The sequence below is a fragment of the Macaca nemestrina genome, chromosome 16 (assembly GCF_043159975.1).
Source record: "Macaca nemestrina isolate mMacNem1 chromosome 16, mMacNem.hap1, whole genome shotgun sequence".
In the NCBI taxonomy this organism is placed as follows: domain Eukaryota; kingdom Metazoa; phylum Chordata; class Mammalia; order Primates; family Cercopithecidae; genus Macaca; species Macaca nemestrina.
In genome coordinates, this window is record NC_092140.1 from 98,639,063 (window position 1) to 98,655,490 (window position 16,428).

The 16,428-nt window shown below is 38.0% G+C and overlaps 1 protein-coding gene across 2 annotated transcripts in view; it reads left to right on the top strand.

Moving 5' to 3' along the window:
* Window positions 1-16,428, top strand: part of LOC105490208 (ligand of numb-protein X 2) — a 76,310-nt gene that overhangs the window by 15,745 nt on the left and 44,137 nt on the right. The window contains exon 1 of one of the 2 annotated variants that reach the window (XM_011755611.2): window positions 14,614-14,764. The exons of the other annotated variant lie outside the window; for it this stretch is intronic. The gene's annotated coding sequence lies outside the window, so the exon portion shown is untranslated. Of the gene's footprint in view, window positions 1-14,613; window positions 14,765-16,428 lie in introns of those variants that run through there. 2 annotated transcript variants of the gene reach the window in all.

Here is a 16,428-nt window from a genome sequence, read left to right on the forward strand (position 1 = left end):
CTAGGGTTATATGAAAAGTTAAAGTTTTGATGGAATCATAATTGTTTTCTTTCTTCATGCTGAGGACTTTAAAGATCGTTTTAGTTTATGCCACATAACTGGCCAATGAAGACATAGGTTCCAAGAGTAAATGGCCACAGTCATGTTCTTGGACTCATAATGAGATGATTTTTCGATGGAAACTCAGTGGAATTGTTTTGTTTCAATGCAGTTGAATGATTTTATAGAAACCCTGGTTTCAGTTTTAAAGGCTGAAAGGGAAAAGCCTGTTTGTTGCTTGCATTATCTATCTGTGTCCACCCGTCCGTCTGTTAGCCTGTCTGCCATTCATCTCTCTATTAAACCTAGAGAAAGGAGTAGTTACATTCTTTATATACTGCTTCAACTTCTTCAGTGTTTAATTTTGGTTAGTGGTCTTCAAGCTTATCTGGTGAAATGTTTGGAAGGGTAAGGGGGTTAAAGAGTAATTGGTTCTTTGTTGTAGAGACTGGACCCGGAAAAAGCATATAATTACCCTGACTTCTGTAATGGGCTATCAGCAAGAACTCTGATTTTATCAAACCCTTCTTGTAATCCTTATCTAGTGAGATACTTACCTACGTGGTTCTGTGTATTCATTTTGTTTGTCGTTTTCTTCAGAAAAGGTCTGTTTTTCCCCCATTAAATCAGTAGGTGAGCACCAAAAGACAGGGCAAGAAAAAAAATCAAGTAGAAATAACTTAATAATAATGCAATTCCATAGGACATGGCAGTTTAGGAGCAAGCATAAGAAAAGGGGTTGCAACAAAAAAAGACTAACATCTTTGTTTCAACTCTTTGAGCCGTAGATTGATTTCTTTCTTTTTTAAGTTTAATTTGTGGAATAGTAGAATTTTTTACTTTTTATATTATAAAATAATTAAATGGTAGAACATTTGGTAATAGATATTCATAGAAAATCTGGAAAAACAGATAAGAGGAAGAAAAAAGTGTGTAATCTCTTCTACCATATATCTCCATAGTTTGCTCTTGCTCCTATTTCTACTTGTTGGGCATGCGTCTGATCTACAGTGAATCGTGATGCTCTTTGGAGTGTCAAAGGACTTCCACTAAATCCCTCCTTATTCTTATTCTTTGCCCTCTGTTTCTTTGATCACCCATAGGGTGCTCGATAGCTGAGGAGCCATTTGCACGGAGTGCACTGCTGACTCTGCCCAGTGTGTGGATCTGTTGGCCATGCTTGCTCTCCTCATCTGAGAGGGTGCCATAGTATAGCATGGAAAAAGTATGGTTCATTTTATACTGTGAATTTTTTTTTTTTTAACATATTTTTTTTTTTTTTTTTTTGAGACGGAGTCTCGCTTTGTCACCGAGGCTGGACTGCAGTGGCGCGATCTCGGCTCACTGCAAGCTCTGCCTTTGGGGTTCACGCCATTCTCCTGCCTCAGCCTCCCGAGTAGCTGGGACTACAGGCGCCCGCCACCACGCCCAGTTAATTTTTTGTATTTTTAGTACAGACGGGGTTTCACCGTGTTAGGCAGGATGGTCTCGATCTCCTGACCTCGTGATCCGCCGGCCTCGGCCTCCCAAAGTGCTGGGATTACAGGTGTGAACCACCGCGCCCGGCCTTTTTTAAGGAAGGAAAACGTTTCGGAAAAACAGCAGAACAAATTGGTGCATTGCAGAGTGGTATGAATAAGATAGGTATGTGTTAAAATGGCAGTTGGACGTCTCCTTTTTGGTAGAATACATAATAGTCATTTTTTTTCCACCAATTTGAAGTTTGTCATTGTAAGGTGCAATGACATTAAGGTAGTCAGAAAGCGTTTCTTAAAATGTTGTGCCCCGTTGTTGACATTTGTGTAGAAGAAAAGTCAACAATAACTGTGTACGGATTGTCTGCCCCTTGACAGGTAAGAGACTGCATAAAAAATGGGATCTGACCATGAAACTGTTTATCTTTTCAGGCACCGCTAGTGACTTCCCTAGGTGGCTGTTGTTACTATTTCTTTGTCATCAGTAGATATCTGTTTACTGATTTGGACTGTCACCTACTGAGTTCTATAATGGTATCGATTACTTAAGCATACTGTATTGAAAAATATAACATATCCAAGAGTGATTTGCCTGTTTCTAGGACAGTTGTGCTGCTTTTACAAGCTAATTCAGAATGTGCAATTGTACCAAGGTGTGTTTTTGTTTTTATTTTAAGGAGTGGCATCAGATGATATTCTTGGTCCCCCAGAACTTAATTAAAGGGCATAGTTCCAAGATGGAATTATGTTAGAAAAGGTGACTAAATCTTTTAGTCTAGCAAATGGGAATTAGATTTTAAAGGAAGACATTGACAGCGTTCTTTTTTAACAAATATCTTTCAATTTATATTATTGATCTAAATTGTAGGTTAAGTGAGCCATAAATTGTTGGTGTTATTAAGCAGTAAAAGATAAACAGAAAGAAAAGTTAGTGTTTTGATACCAGTTTCTAAGCAACAGTGCTAACATTTGACAGCGTAATGATTTCATGAGACACTGAATGAAAGTGTAGTTTAAATCATGTGACTTCTTGAAAGTAGAAAAAAGTTTAAAGTTATATATAAAATTTATATTATAATTTCTGTTAATATTGCCTTATATCTTATGTACCTCAATTATTTTTGTGCTGTATCTTACAAATAGATTCAACTCAAAAGTAATTAAAATATTAATTGATCACACATAACACAATGGCTGAAATTAAAAAGACAGCATCAAATGTTGACAAAGGATATGGAGCAACCAAAGCTTATACATTCTTGTTAGGGAAGTCAAATGGTACAACCACTTTGGAAAAGGTATGGTGGTTACTTACAAAACTAAGGATCTACTTTCCCTGGGACTCAACCCTTCTAAGGTATTTACCCAAGAGAAATGAAAACGTATGTTCATAGAAGTTCTTGTTGATAATCACCAGGAACTGGAAACAGCACAGTTGTCCTTCAGTAAGGGACACGGTACAGTGAGATACTGCCAAGCAATGGAAAGAAACAGACTACTGATATATACCACAGCGTAGGTAAATCTCAAAAACATGCTGAGTAAGAGAAGCTGTATGCAAAAGAGTACATACTCTATGTTCCCATTTAGGTGATACTCTAGAATAGTCAAAACTAATCTATGATGGAAAGAACATCAGACCAGGGGTTGGCTCTAGAGATAATGGGGGTTGAGATTGGCTGGGAAGGGCATAAAAAAACCTGGAGTGATTATTCTATTCTCTTAATAGGGATTTGGGTTCCGTAGTTGTATGTATTTATCAAAAGCTTAATTAATATAGACTTAAGATTTGCACATTTTACTTGGTGTGGTGGTACATGCCTATAGTCCCAGCTACTTGGGAGGCTGAGGTAGGATGATTGCTTGAGTCCTGGGCAACATGGCGAATTGCAGTCTTTAAAAAAAAAAAAAAAGTTTTGCACACTTTTTTTGTGTGTTTAAATTCTACCTCAAAAGCCAAATGTAAACAAATAGGGAACTTCAGTTGATATGCATTCTGTCATATTTAGAAGTGTGCTGACTTCTGCATTTACTTTGAAGATCATGAAGTGACAAAACAGGGAAAGATGAGGAGATATGTGACAAAGCACATATAGTTAAATCTTAATGGTAGACTTGTAAAATATAAGTGTTTACCCTGAAAATGTTGAACTTTTCAGTGTGTTTGAAAATGTTCATAGTAAATTGTTGGGAAGGTCAGGTGCAATGGTTCAACACGCCTATAATCCTAGCTACTCGGGAAGCTGAGGTGGGAGGATCGCTTGAGCCCAGGAGTTCAAGACTACAGTGAGCTGTGATTATAGCACTACACTCCACCCTACATTACAGAACTGAGACCCTGTCTCTAAAAATAAAAATTCTTTAAATATTTTGGGAAAATGTTAATAATAGAACTTTTCATTGTCCTTGCATGATATATTATTTTACAGACTTTATTTTGTTCCTCTTTGCTTCAATGATATTTATGAGCTTGTGGCTGAGAATTTTTGAGAACTTAACTATACTGTCAATTACACCAAATCATAGCCTTATTTGAGGAGTTAGAATGTAGAGAAGTATCATTCTAGTTTATTAATGCGGTTGTCTTTCTTTGGGGCTGTCGTCAGTTTACTCAGCAATGTCTGCAGACAGAGTGATATAAATCATGTGGCTTCTGTGGAATTGCATCACATGTTGCTTATATAATGCCTTTCTTGTTTTTTCTTTAATGACGGGGAAGAGGGAGGGAACAGTAAGACTTTCTTAATTTCAGGTACTGCTGAATGTGGACTTTGGAATTAGATGAACCAGAGTTTGAATCCCATTCCAATCACTGATAGCCTAGTTGTTTTTAATCCGTTGGATCCCCATTTTTCTCATCTATAAACTGGTAATGGTGATGTTAACTACTTCATAGGGTTTGTTGGAAAGATTAAATGAAATACTGCTTGTAAAGCAATTAGTATAGTGTCCAGCATGTAGTAATAGTGAATAAATTGAGCTGTGAAGGAATCAATCACTGGAAATGGACTTTATAAGACTCTTCCAGATTGTTTGAGTATCAACTGAAGCAGTCAAGTAATATGCTTAAAGGAAGATAAGCCATACATCAGGCTTATCAGTGTTAAGCCACTTTATTTAGTCTGTGTGATTCTGGGGAGGTGACTTGAGGCCTTGTTGCAGAAGTGACCCAGGTCTGGCCCATTAAAGCATCACATGTCCCTGGCTACCGTGATTGGTTCAGCATAGCCGATGACCAAGCCAGCCATTAGAAATAGGAAGATGTAATTCTGGGGCATTTGTTGGCAATATTGTGGAAGCAGAACATGGGGTCTAGCACTGTGCCCCTAAAACTGCTGGGAACTAGCTGCCACATGAAGCCTGAGAATGAACCCAATCTAGAGGAAGCAGGGTTGGCAGAGAGCCCCGAGGCAGTCACACCTATCTTATTTTTTACTTAAGCCACTTTCAGTCGGGTTTTCCATCATTTGCAGCTGAAAGAATTCTACACACAGTTGCTCACCCAGTATCTTATATATTAATGCTTCCTACTGATGTCTTTACTTACTAATTCTACAGATATGTTTCTGTACCATATATGTTTTGCTTGTATAGTGGTTAGATTTTATATTCTTTGAGGAAACGACTTAACTCCTGATATGCATGCTTTTCATCCCCATTGGAATATCTGTACCCATGTTGTCCAAAACAAGACACTAGCCTTTTGTTGACATTGGGTTTGAAATGTGGCTAGTCCCAACTGAAATGTGATGTGAGTATAAAATGTACACTGGATTTCAGAAACCTAATATGACCAAAGAATGGGATCATTTTGTGTCATTGGCTGGGAAATGTCTTTGTAGTAGACTAAGCTCTGTGAGCTCTCCAAAGTAACCCTATCCTCCGATGCAGTGCCTGGCATGCAGCAGATAACCAACGCATATTTGTTGAATGAGTCATGAATTTTCTGGTACATAGCTGATGTGCCTGTTATGTGCCATGCTGGTTAACTGAGAGGGGAAAACAAGATAAAGTGGTTTTTAAAAATGTATTATTCTTTACTCTTAGGTTTTCTTCATCTAGGCTGTTTCCATGGAAACAGCAACCAAAAGATGTTCAGGATTGGCGTAATACTCTCTGCGTGATATTTGCTGCCATTGTTAGCTAAGACCCACAAGTTTAAATATTTAGATGTATGTTTCTTAAGTTTGAGATCCAAAGTGTAAAAGTTTGATGTGAGAGAAAGTTGCTGAATATTTGCCTTTTTGGGGTGCCTTTGAAATTCTTCCCTTCCATTAAAATAATCTGGAGGAAAGTAAAAGAGTTGCCAAAGTACAGGTGCTCTTCTGTTCTTACAAAATACCTTTGTTGTTGCTTGTTTTTTACTTTACATTGTCTATCCCTAACTTACTTCCTAATTACAGCTTTGTAAATATGGATCGCTAATTGACCTTTACCTGGTTAGAACATACGTATATTTTCTGTAACATAAGTGAATTTCTTTTGCTAGAATCATAAGTTCAGATTGCAATGAGGATGCTAGTAGATAAAGATAAAGGCAGTTATATCCCAAATTATTCAGATCACCTAGAGCCGTTGGCAAGAAAAACCAAGTAGGATTCCAGATCTTGAGGCACTAATTTACAAAGTGGTGGTCAGTCACCTTAGAAGACAGTGTTGTCCCAATGAGTAAACAAAGGCACCTTTTGATTTCTGTATCTTAAAGCCCTAGGAGAAAAGCTTCAAGCTTGGTTAAAACATTTCTGTATAGACCCTTTTATATACAAAGGTTGCATTCAAAGCACTGTACAAATTTTGTGTCCCATGACAAATATAAGTGAATGTTTTCCAAGCAGCTTTGAGAGAGACTGATGGGCAACTCAGAATTTGAGATGCTATTCAGTTGTATGTTCATTCAAATTGATTTTGATATCTGAACACAGAAGCATATAATTATTTGAATTTTATGGATATAAAAAGTAGTGTCAATTTTGAAGCCTCCATTTTATAACAGTAAAAATTAAAAATGAAAATACAAAATTGTGGCAAATTTTTTGTGCAACTAAGAAATGAGGTCCATCTAGCATTTTGGCCCCCATGTAGATAGCAATATATGTTTTCTTCTGGAAAGTTAACAATAGAGCGTAACTTTCCCTTGGATCTGTCATACACTTGTTTATGTAAACATATGTATGTGTATATGTACATGTATGTGTATGTATGTACTGTGTATGTATAGGTATGTATATATTTCAGTCTGTGTGGCCTGCTCATATTTACTATACTTTAAGTACTAGGTACAGTATATGCTTTAAAATTATAGCTCTGGAATCAGACTGCCTGATTTGAATCATGTTTCCATCCCTTACTACCTTTAGGTCTTGGGCCTTACTCTCAGTTTCCTCATCTGAAAAGTGGGGAGGAATGTGAGAATAGTATCCAACTCAGGGTTATCTTGAGGATTAAATCTGTTAATTCTCCATCTCAGTTGATACTGTGCCTGGTATCAAGTAAGTTCTAAATAAATGTTAGCTATTATAATTCCATCTCCAAATCTATTCCCTTTATATGTCAAAATTGACCCCGTGAGTTAATCCCTGTTTAATTTAGACTGTGTATGATTTTGTGACTTCGGTCTCATCCCCTTTTGTTTAATAAAAATCCTAATATTCTGTCCTTGTCCTGTGTTCTTGTTTTTTCACTTCTAATTTTAGTGGCCTAGGTCTCAACCTTTTTCTAGCTGCACTGTTTTTCTTTAGGTAATTGGACTTTGATGTTTCAGCCAGATGTGGGCTGTAGGTGTTGATCATGTCTTTTTTTTTTTTAAACAGTGCTGAGACCCTTACCCGCTCCTGCCCCTAAGTGATGTGCTGGAATGAGCTGGAAGAAGCTTTGTAGATTGTTTAGCACAGTGCCCCAGTTTTTCAAAGCAGAAGGTTAGGGCCTGAGGCTGCAGCTCCTGCTGATGATGGGCATTTGTTATAAATTGAAAGACATTTTATTTCTCAACAGTACAGTTTATAGAGTAAAATAGTAAATGGATTATTAAATTTTGGCTTTTGGAGATACCGGGAAATTCTTATATTTATGAGAAACTACTTTTGAATTGTAGGGAATATAGGTATATTTTGATGGGAAATATGAAGAAAGTTCCCTTATAATTCTCTTTTCTTTGATATGCCTATGCTGGTTATGGTATGCTAACACCTTTTCTTACCCTCTTGCTTCTTTCTCTCTTTTAAAACTTATATACTAAAATGTTGCTCAAAACCATTCCTCCTTGACTGTTCATAGTGATTACCTTAGTTCAGGCTCTCATTACCAGTCATCTTGGTCATTGCAGTAACTTTCTGTTTTACCCCCCTTCATTATTGCCATAACTCTGCTGCCAGAGTTGCCTACCCAGACACATGGATCTAGTCAAATCATTTCTTTTTTTTTTTTTTTTTTTTTGAGACGGAGTCTCGCTCTGCTGCCCAGGCTGGAGTGCAATGGCCGGATCTCAGCTCACTGCAAGCTCCGCCTCCCGGGTTCACGCCATTCTCCTGCCTCAGCCTCCCGAGTAGTTGGGACTACAGGCGCCCGCCACCTCGCCCGGCTAATTTTTTGTATTTTTAGTAGAGACGGGGTTTCACCGTGTTAGCCAGGATGGTCTCGATCTCCTGACCTCGTGATCCGCCCGTCTCGGCCTCCCAAAGTGCTGGGATTACAGGCTTGAGTCACCGCACCCGGCCGTCACATCATTTCTTAACTCAGGAACCCTCGCATTCTCTCTGTACCTAGTCCAGTCCTCAGACCCTCTTTTCTGTCCGTCCACCGCCTTGCACGCATATACCCACATAGAGTGCATCAGCTATTCCTGAAATACCAATTTTTAAAGCTGTTGTTCCTTGTTCCCCATAACTGCCCATTGAGAGTCCTCCTGTTGTTTCTGAGCCAGTGTACTTCTCCCAAGAAACTTTTCCAAATTATTGCAATAGAAATTACTCTTTTCCCCATACTTGCATAACACTTTGCTGCTTTTATTCCACTTGACCCAGATATTCTTACATTGGATGTCTGCCTCTCCTATATGTCATAGCGGGACTTATAAACTACTGTGTTTCTCAAAGTATTGGCCTGTTTGAGTGCCATTTTTATTGTGAAATTAGGAAGATAGATTTCAATGAAGTTGGCCATCCACAAAAGGACAGATTGATTTCTGATAAGCATAGGCGTTAGAGGTTTTTCTCTCTAGTAGTAATCTAATGATAAAGAAGTTTATGATTGAGACTAGAGAAAACAGGGAGGCTAACCTAAGCCTTGTTTTTTTTTTTTGTTTTTTTTTGTTTTTGTTTTTTTGAGGGGAAAATGCCTACTTAGTGAAAGGCAACCTTCAGAGAAGCACTTTCTATTAGACACTTAAGCAGGTGGGTTAAAGTTTACATAGAGACACCTAACTGTATGTTATGACATTGGGGGTAAACTGAGAAAGCCTCTTTGTTAAGTTAGCTCTATTCAATTATATTTCCTTGGCAATGTCTTAAAGAGTCATTCCTTTTATGTTTAACTTTGTCTTGTTGTGTACAAATGTCCTTAGACAAAGGTATATTTTCATAAATCATATGCAGATCACTTGATTGAGATTTTCTTACAGATTTTGTGAAAGATTTTGTTTGGAAAACGTGGGTAAGAGTAAAGAACGTAATATTGAAACAGACGAAGGGAAGAATGAAGAAAAAGAGATAAAAAGTTAAGAAAATAAAATTTGTGAAATGGAATTGGTCTAGGGTTGGCCATATGTGTATGTTTAACATACACCTCCATGGGATCCTTTCCTGTTCACCATCTTTTCTGTTATAATTTGTTTTAGAAATAACGGTGATTTGGCTTTGTTAAAAACAAAGTTCATAATGATAAATAACGAATCTGTAAACAATTATAATTTAATACTGTATATTTGTTTACATCTCACTCAACTGTGAATGGTGCCATGTACAGTTTTGTGTGTATACATTTTGATGGATTTTTAACTTTTTATAATTTGTGTATGTCTTATGGTAGTAAATGACAAAATGTGCATATATTTTATGCATTTCTTGACATACCTTTTTCTTAATTTTTTCAATATCTCTAGGCTATATTGTTCGTCTGTGAGTTTTTTCAAATTGTCACGAATCTCCAAATAATTTTCTAATAAATTCATTGAAAAAAATCCACATATGTGTGAACCCATGCAGTTCAAGCCTGTGTTATTCAAAGGTCAGCTGTACATGCAAAAGATGGTTGAGCACCATAGATACTTGTGTTTAATACCCTGCACTGAGGCCACCTACTTGTTCCTTTTCTGAGCCTCAGTGTTGGCTTCCTCTTAGCATATGGTTCCTAATAAGTTTGAGTATCTGAATACTCAGCCTACAGCAGATTAGCAGCAACAACTCTAAGTATGTTGTTGGGGGGCAGGGAGAAAAGAGGATGAAGTAGCAAGTGGCAGATACCATTAGGGGAGGTGGCAGAGAAACTAAAAAGTGGAAGATACTATCCAGGTATGAGAGACAGACTAACAAACATTGGAAACAGAGAGACTTGAATGGTTTAAATGAATGGTTTGAAGTGACAGCTGGCTAGAACACAGGGTTTCCGGGTTTACGGGTGGACATAGAGACAGATATGATAGAATCTTAGTTATTTGTTAAGAGATCACCTTTTGTGATGAGGAAGTGAAACTAGAGGCAATTAGAAGATAATTGGGAAGCAACAGGAACCTGAATTAGAGCAGAGGTAGTGGGAATAAGAATTCTAAAGACAAAATTGGTAGGATTGGTAAGGCAGGTAAAAGTTGAGGACTCATTTGTTCATTCATATTCCCTTTCCTCAGGTTTATTATTAACCACATACTCATGTCAGGCATGGGGGTATAGAGATGAATAACTAAGACTTGGTTTCTGTCTTTTAACAGCCGTTCAGTCTGTAGGGAAGACACATGCAAACAAGTGATTGCAAACCACTGCAGTGAGGTACATGGTAACTGGTAAGTGTCGGCGGAAGGGACATAGTGAGAGCTTGTGTTGGGTGGATTGGGAAGAGCTTCACAGCAGAGTGTTTGCCTGAGCTGGCCAGTAAATGGGTGGGGGTTCTGCAGGAAACGCCCTGGGTTCCAAGGTGGGAAAGGACATTCCAGGCAGGGAAGAGGATGCTGTGGTCAGGAAGTTGTAAATAATTTGGTGTGGCCAAAGCACAAACGTGTAGAATTGTGTCAGAAAGTGAAACTAGAGTCGGATCTGGGAAGGTTGATTGCAAGGTTGAAGAATTTGGCTTTAATTTTGTAGAAGCAGTTGGGGACTCCAGAAGAGTATTTAGGCAGGGAAAATAGTATCATTGCTTTTTGGATACTAGTGTGACGGAAGGTAGGGCAGAAAAAAGACTGGAAAACCTTTTGAGTTTGCTAAAAGAGTAGATGCAACAAATAACTGAGAGTGGTGGTGGGAATGGAAGAAAGGGGAGGCCACGTTCTGGAGGTGGAATCAAGGGGAACTTGGTGCCTAGGTATGGAAAATGAGGCAGGGAGTGAGAAAGAGAAACGGGGGATACTTTGGTTTTAGTTGTGGGACACTGGGAATATAGACGTGCCGTGAGGAAGCAGATCATTTAGAGGGAAATAAAGACCCAGTTTTTGAACACAAGTGTGAGGCAGATATACTTTAACAACTGGGAGAAAAATAAAGTTAGATCTATTCTCATACTGCATACTAACCAGAATAAAGTGATAATAAAATTTTTTTTATTATACGAATGAACTATACAAATGAAGAAAATAGCGGCAAATCTTTATCTCATCATTATGAAGAAGAGGATAAGAGTGGTGGAAGAACTCTCAAAGGGGAAAATGGGTGGATTCAATTACATGAAAACTGACAGCGTCTTTATGCTGGTAGACAACTAAAAGGCAAACAGGAGGCTTGGGAGAGGTGATTGTGATAATGTGATAAAGGGTTGCTGTCTTAATATATTGAGTTCAAATCAATTGATAAAAACAGTACAATTCAATAAGAAAAAACTGGGGCTAAGGTTATAAACAGACACTTCACAAGATAACTAAGGATAATAATCATATGTTTAATTTAGCTGGACTAAAAAAGATACAAATTAAAATAACAATGAAATATTTTCAACTATAAAATTTATAAATATTAAAAGAAAATTAGGCTTCGAACAATTTTGAAAAAGTTAGCATATTTATACATTGCTAGTGGGAATTCAAATTTTGTTCACCATTTTGGAGGGCAGTTTTGTAATGTAAATCAGAAGACTTCTTTTCACTTTGGCCCAACAATTTGACTTTTTTGGGGTTTGTCTAAAGGAAATAATTGGACAGCTGTTACAAAAGAGTGATAGATAGGATGAGAACCAGAACAAGAATGGTATAATTTCAGCCAGCAGGCTGGGCGTGTAATCCCAGCACTTTGGAAGGTGGAGGTGGGCAGATCACTTGAGGTCAGGAGTTTGAAACCAGCCTGACCAACAAGGCGAAACCTTGTTCCTACTTAAAAAAAAAAAAAAAAAAAAAAAACAGGCGTGGTGGCAGGCGCCTGTAATCCCAGCTACTCAGGAGGCTGAGACAAGAGAATCGTTTGAACCCAGGAGGCAGAGGTTACGGTGAGCCAAGATTGCACCATTGCATTCCAGCCTGGGCAACAAGAGTGAAACGTCATCTCAAAAAAAAAAAAAGTTTCAGACAGCAGAGAGTTTCAAGTAGAGAGATGTCAGTGATACTGAAGAGAGATAAAGTAGTGTGCGGGTCTGAGATGAGCCATTAGGTTTAGCAGTTAGACATTCATAACCACAGTGAAACCAGTCTCAGTGGCTGATGGAGGTAGAAGCCCTTTTAGGTAAGGAGTTGACAACTGCAGCATGATATTTTTCAAAACTATTGGAAGTGAAATGGAGGTCAGGGAAAGGGTAACCATTGTAGAAGAATGGTGTGTTTTTATTTTTAAAGTTGATAAGACATGAATGTTTTTGTACACGATGGGGAGAAAGTTAGAGATTGAAGGAAGATGAGATAAATGACAAAGGCTTCCAAAGGGATGAGCCCAGCTTTGGAGGAGAAACTAGCTTTTGGAAAGGAGAGGGAGAGATATGACAAAAGAAGAAAGGAATTAAGGATGTAGATAGATGCAAATCATAAACCTGTAAACATGGGGGTGAAAAATGTTTTGTTAATGGGGTGGAATGCTGTCACCTCTGATTGTCTCACTTCCTACCAAAATACAAGATTTCCCCTTTTCATATAGCATATTTTCTCAAAAGAATTGTCTATACTCTTAACTCCTCCCTTCCAATTCTCACTTGAACTCATTCCAGTGTCTCCACCAAAACTATTAAGGTCACCAGTGAATTCATGCTTCTAAATCCAGTGCTTAATTCTGAGTCCTAATCTTATTTTACTTGCTTACGGGATTTGACACAGTTGATTATTTCTTCCTCCTTGGAACACTGTATCTCTTTCTCTGTACAATACTCTCCTAATTTTCTTCCAATCACAATGACCACTCCTCTCTGCCTGGTCCTCTTCATCCCCTAGAAAGGTGCCAAGGCAGAGTCCTGAATCAGCCCTTCTCTTTGCTGCTTACACTCATCCACACTCTTTTAGGGATCTTCTTCAATCTGATGACTTTTCATACCCTCTTTACACCAGCGTCTCCTAATTTATATCATCTTCCCAGTCCTCGTCTTTGTACTGGACTTGTGTGTGCAACTGTCTATTCAGTGTCTCTTAGAAATCTAACAGGCAGTCCAAATTTTACATATTCCGACTTAAGCATACCCGTTGAACCTGCTCTCTTACAAACTTGTGCATTTCAGTTATGCTAACCCCATCTTTTCAGTTGCTCAGATCAAAAATCTTGGTGTCAGCATTCTCAGCAAACTATCACAAGAACAGAAAACCAAACACCTCATGTTTTCACTCATAAGTGGGAATTGAAAAATGAGAACACTTGGACACAGGAAGGGGAACATCACACACCAGGGCCTGTTGTGGGGTTGGGGGACAGGGGAGGGGTAGCATTAGGAGATACACATAATGTAAATGATGAGTTAATGGGTGCAGCACACCAACATGGCACAAGTATACATATATAACAAACCTGCACATTGTACACATGTACCCTGGAACTTAAAGTATAATAATAATAATAAAAAAAATCTTGGTGTCACCCTTGACTTCTCCCCCTTCCATCAGCCCATGAACACATTTTATTAATCAGCAAACCATATTGGTTCTACCTTCAGAATATATCCAAAATTGAGTAATTTCTCACTATCTCGACTATGTTCATCATCTACCACCATCTGTGGCTCAGAATATTTCAGTAGGCTTTTAATTGCTCCTGCCTTTGACCCCTTCAGATTATTTTCAGCATAGCAGCCAATGATCTGTTAAAATCTGACTCAGAGTAAAAACCAAAGTTTTTAAGGCCCTACAAGATTTAGTAAGCCCAGTTACCATTCTGATGTCTTGTCTTCTCTGAGCTTTCTTCATTTTATCTGTGCTCGCCGCCTTACTGTTCATTGAACACACCAGGGACATTCTCGCCTCAGGGCCATTGTACCTATCGTTTCATTTGCCTGTAACAAACATTTTTACACCAGATACCTGCATGGCTTCCTAGTTACACTTCTTTTTGGTTTTAAATTCAAATGCCACCTTCTGAGTGAGTTCTTCCTTGATCATGCTGTTGAAAATAGCTGTCCCTTGACTTCCCTACCTTGCTTTCTTTTGCTCTGTAAAACTTTTCAGCATCTAAAATACTGCATTTCATTTCTTCTTGTATATTGTCTATCCTCCACACTTCACCCTCTCCCCCATCCCACCCACATGTTAACTTCACAAGGGCAGGGATTTTTGTCTGTCCAGTGAACACTGTGGCTCCTCTCATACCTGTCATCCTTCGACTTTTATGTATTATGTGACACTTGTGAATTTGGGGCATTATCGAATAATTACAAATTATCTCAACTCGGCCAGGCGCGGTGGCTCACACCTATAATCTCAGCACTTTGGGAGGCCGAGGAGGGCGGGTCACGAGGTCAGGAGATGGAAACCATCCTGGCTAACACGGTGAAACCTTGTCTCTACTAAAAATACAGAAAAAATTAGCCGGGCGTTGTGGCGGGCGCCTGTAGTCCCAGCTACTCAGGAAGCTGAGGCAGGAGAATGGCGTGAACCCGGGAGGCAGAGCTTGCAGTGAGCCAAGATCGCACCACTGGACTCCAGCCTGGGCCACAGAGTAAGACTCCATCTCACATTTAAAAAAAAAAAAAAAAAAAAAAAAAGATAGAAATTGCCCCAGCTCAGCTGGCTGGTAAAGAGTGTTGCTGTTGAAGAAAGCCCACGTGTTGGAGGTGCTGGAGAAGTCTTTCTTTTTGGAGTAAAGTTCTTTCCACAGCGGTCTTTTCTCATTAGCAGAGGTTCATCTAGATGTTATTGGAAAGGTTTAGTGTGATATTTAATATATGTCCTTTTTGAAATAATTTTCTGTAATTCTGTTTCCAAATTAAGGTAACACGATTTAGTGTAACTTTGAAAGTATAACTTTAGTATAACTGTCTCAGTGTAGGAATTAGGCAGGTAACCCAGTTTGGTTTTTGCCTTCATCCTTTTGCACTAAAAAAACCTTTTTCATCATGGCTTAGGAGAATTTCAAAATTAGGAGAACAAAAGGTGAAGGGCATTTAAAATTTTAAATTTTCTATTAGCCACAATTTGACCTCCCTTATATAGAGTATTTAAAAGATTAAACTTATCAAAAAAAAAAAATGAGCAAATACTGAGACTAAAAGGTAAATATACCAGTAAGTGTTTTGTTATATATAAACAGATACAGAATCATGTTTTAGAGCTAAATTCAAACTCCCTCTGTGTGTGTATGTGATTAGTTACTGTTTAAGCAAAGCCAATAGATTATAGTTATAGCCAGTAGTTTATAGAATAAAATTTATGTGAAGCTCCCATATGATATGGTAAATATTTCTATGCAGCTAAATATCCAGATACACTTCTTCCAGTAGGAAAAGGCTCTGGGGAAATAACTTTATTCCAGGAAAGACAGACTCCTATAGCAAGGCTCAATCAAGCATTTTTGCATTTTCAGTTTTTGCTTTTCCAAAAAGATTCTTGGTTATTGACCGGTACTTCTTGTGAAAGAAGGGTTTTAGAACTCTTCGATGCTCTGTATCAGTCATTTACCTCCGTTTCATTCATTGAATCCACAAGGTCAAAACTATTTTCACAATGCCTTTCTCACTCTTTTTTGCACAAATGTCTAGTAGAATTTTCCAGACCTCACATGTGAGTTCATGACAGATTAAAAACAGAAACATATATGAGACTCCAGATTTACAAAAATGTAAAATAATATATTTCTTCTCACTATGTTTTTTATTTTGAAAAAAGTTGTTTTCCATAAAAATGTTAACCTACTGGGTTTTTTTATTAACGTGGATATTTGAATTTTTATTACTAATGTAATAAATACAGACTGATAAAAGCTATTTGGGAACTTCAGTAATTTTTTAATTAAACTTTTTATTTTGAGATAATTGTAGATTCACTTACAGTTGTAAGAAGAAATAATACAGAGAGATCCCATGTACCCTTTATCCAGTTTCCCCCAATAGTAGCATTTTGCAGAACTATAGTACAGTATCACAACCAGGATATTGGCATTGATACAATTTCCATTGTCACATAGCTCCTTGTGTTGCCCTATTATTTGCCCCAACCCTTCTTGATCTTTGGCAACCACTCATCCATTTCTATAATTTTGTCATTTCAAGAATGTTGTGTACATGGAACAATACAGTATGCAGCTTTTTAGCACTGGCTTTTCTCGCTCATAATTTTCTGGAGATTCACAGAGGTTGTTGTTTGTATTAATAGTTCATTCCTTTT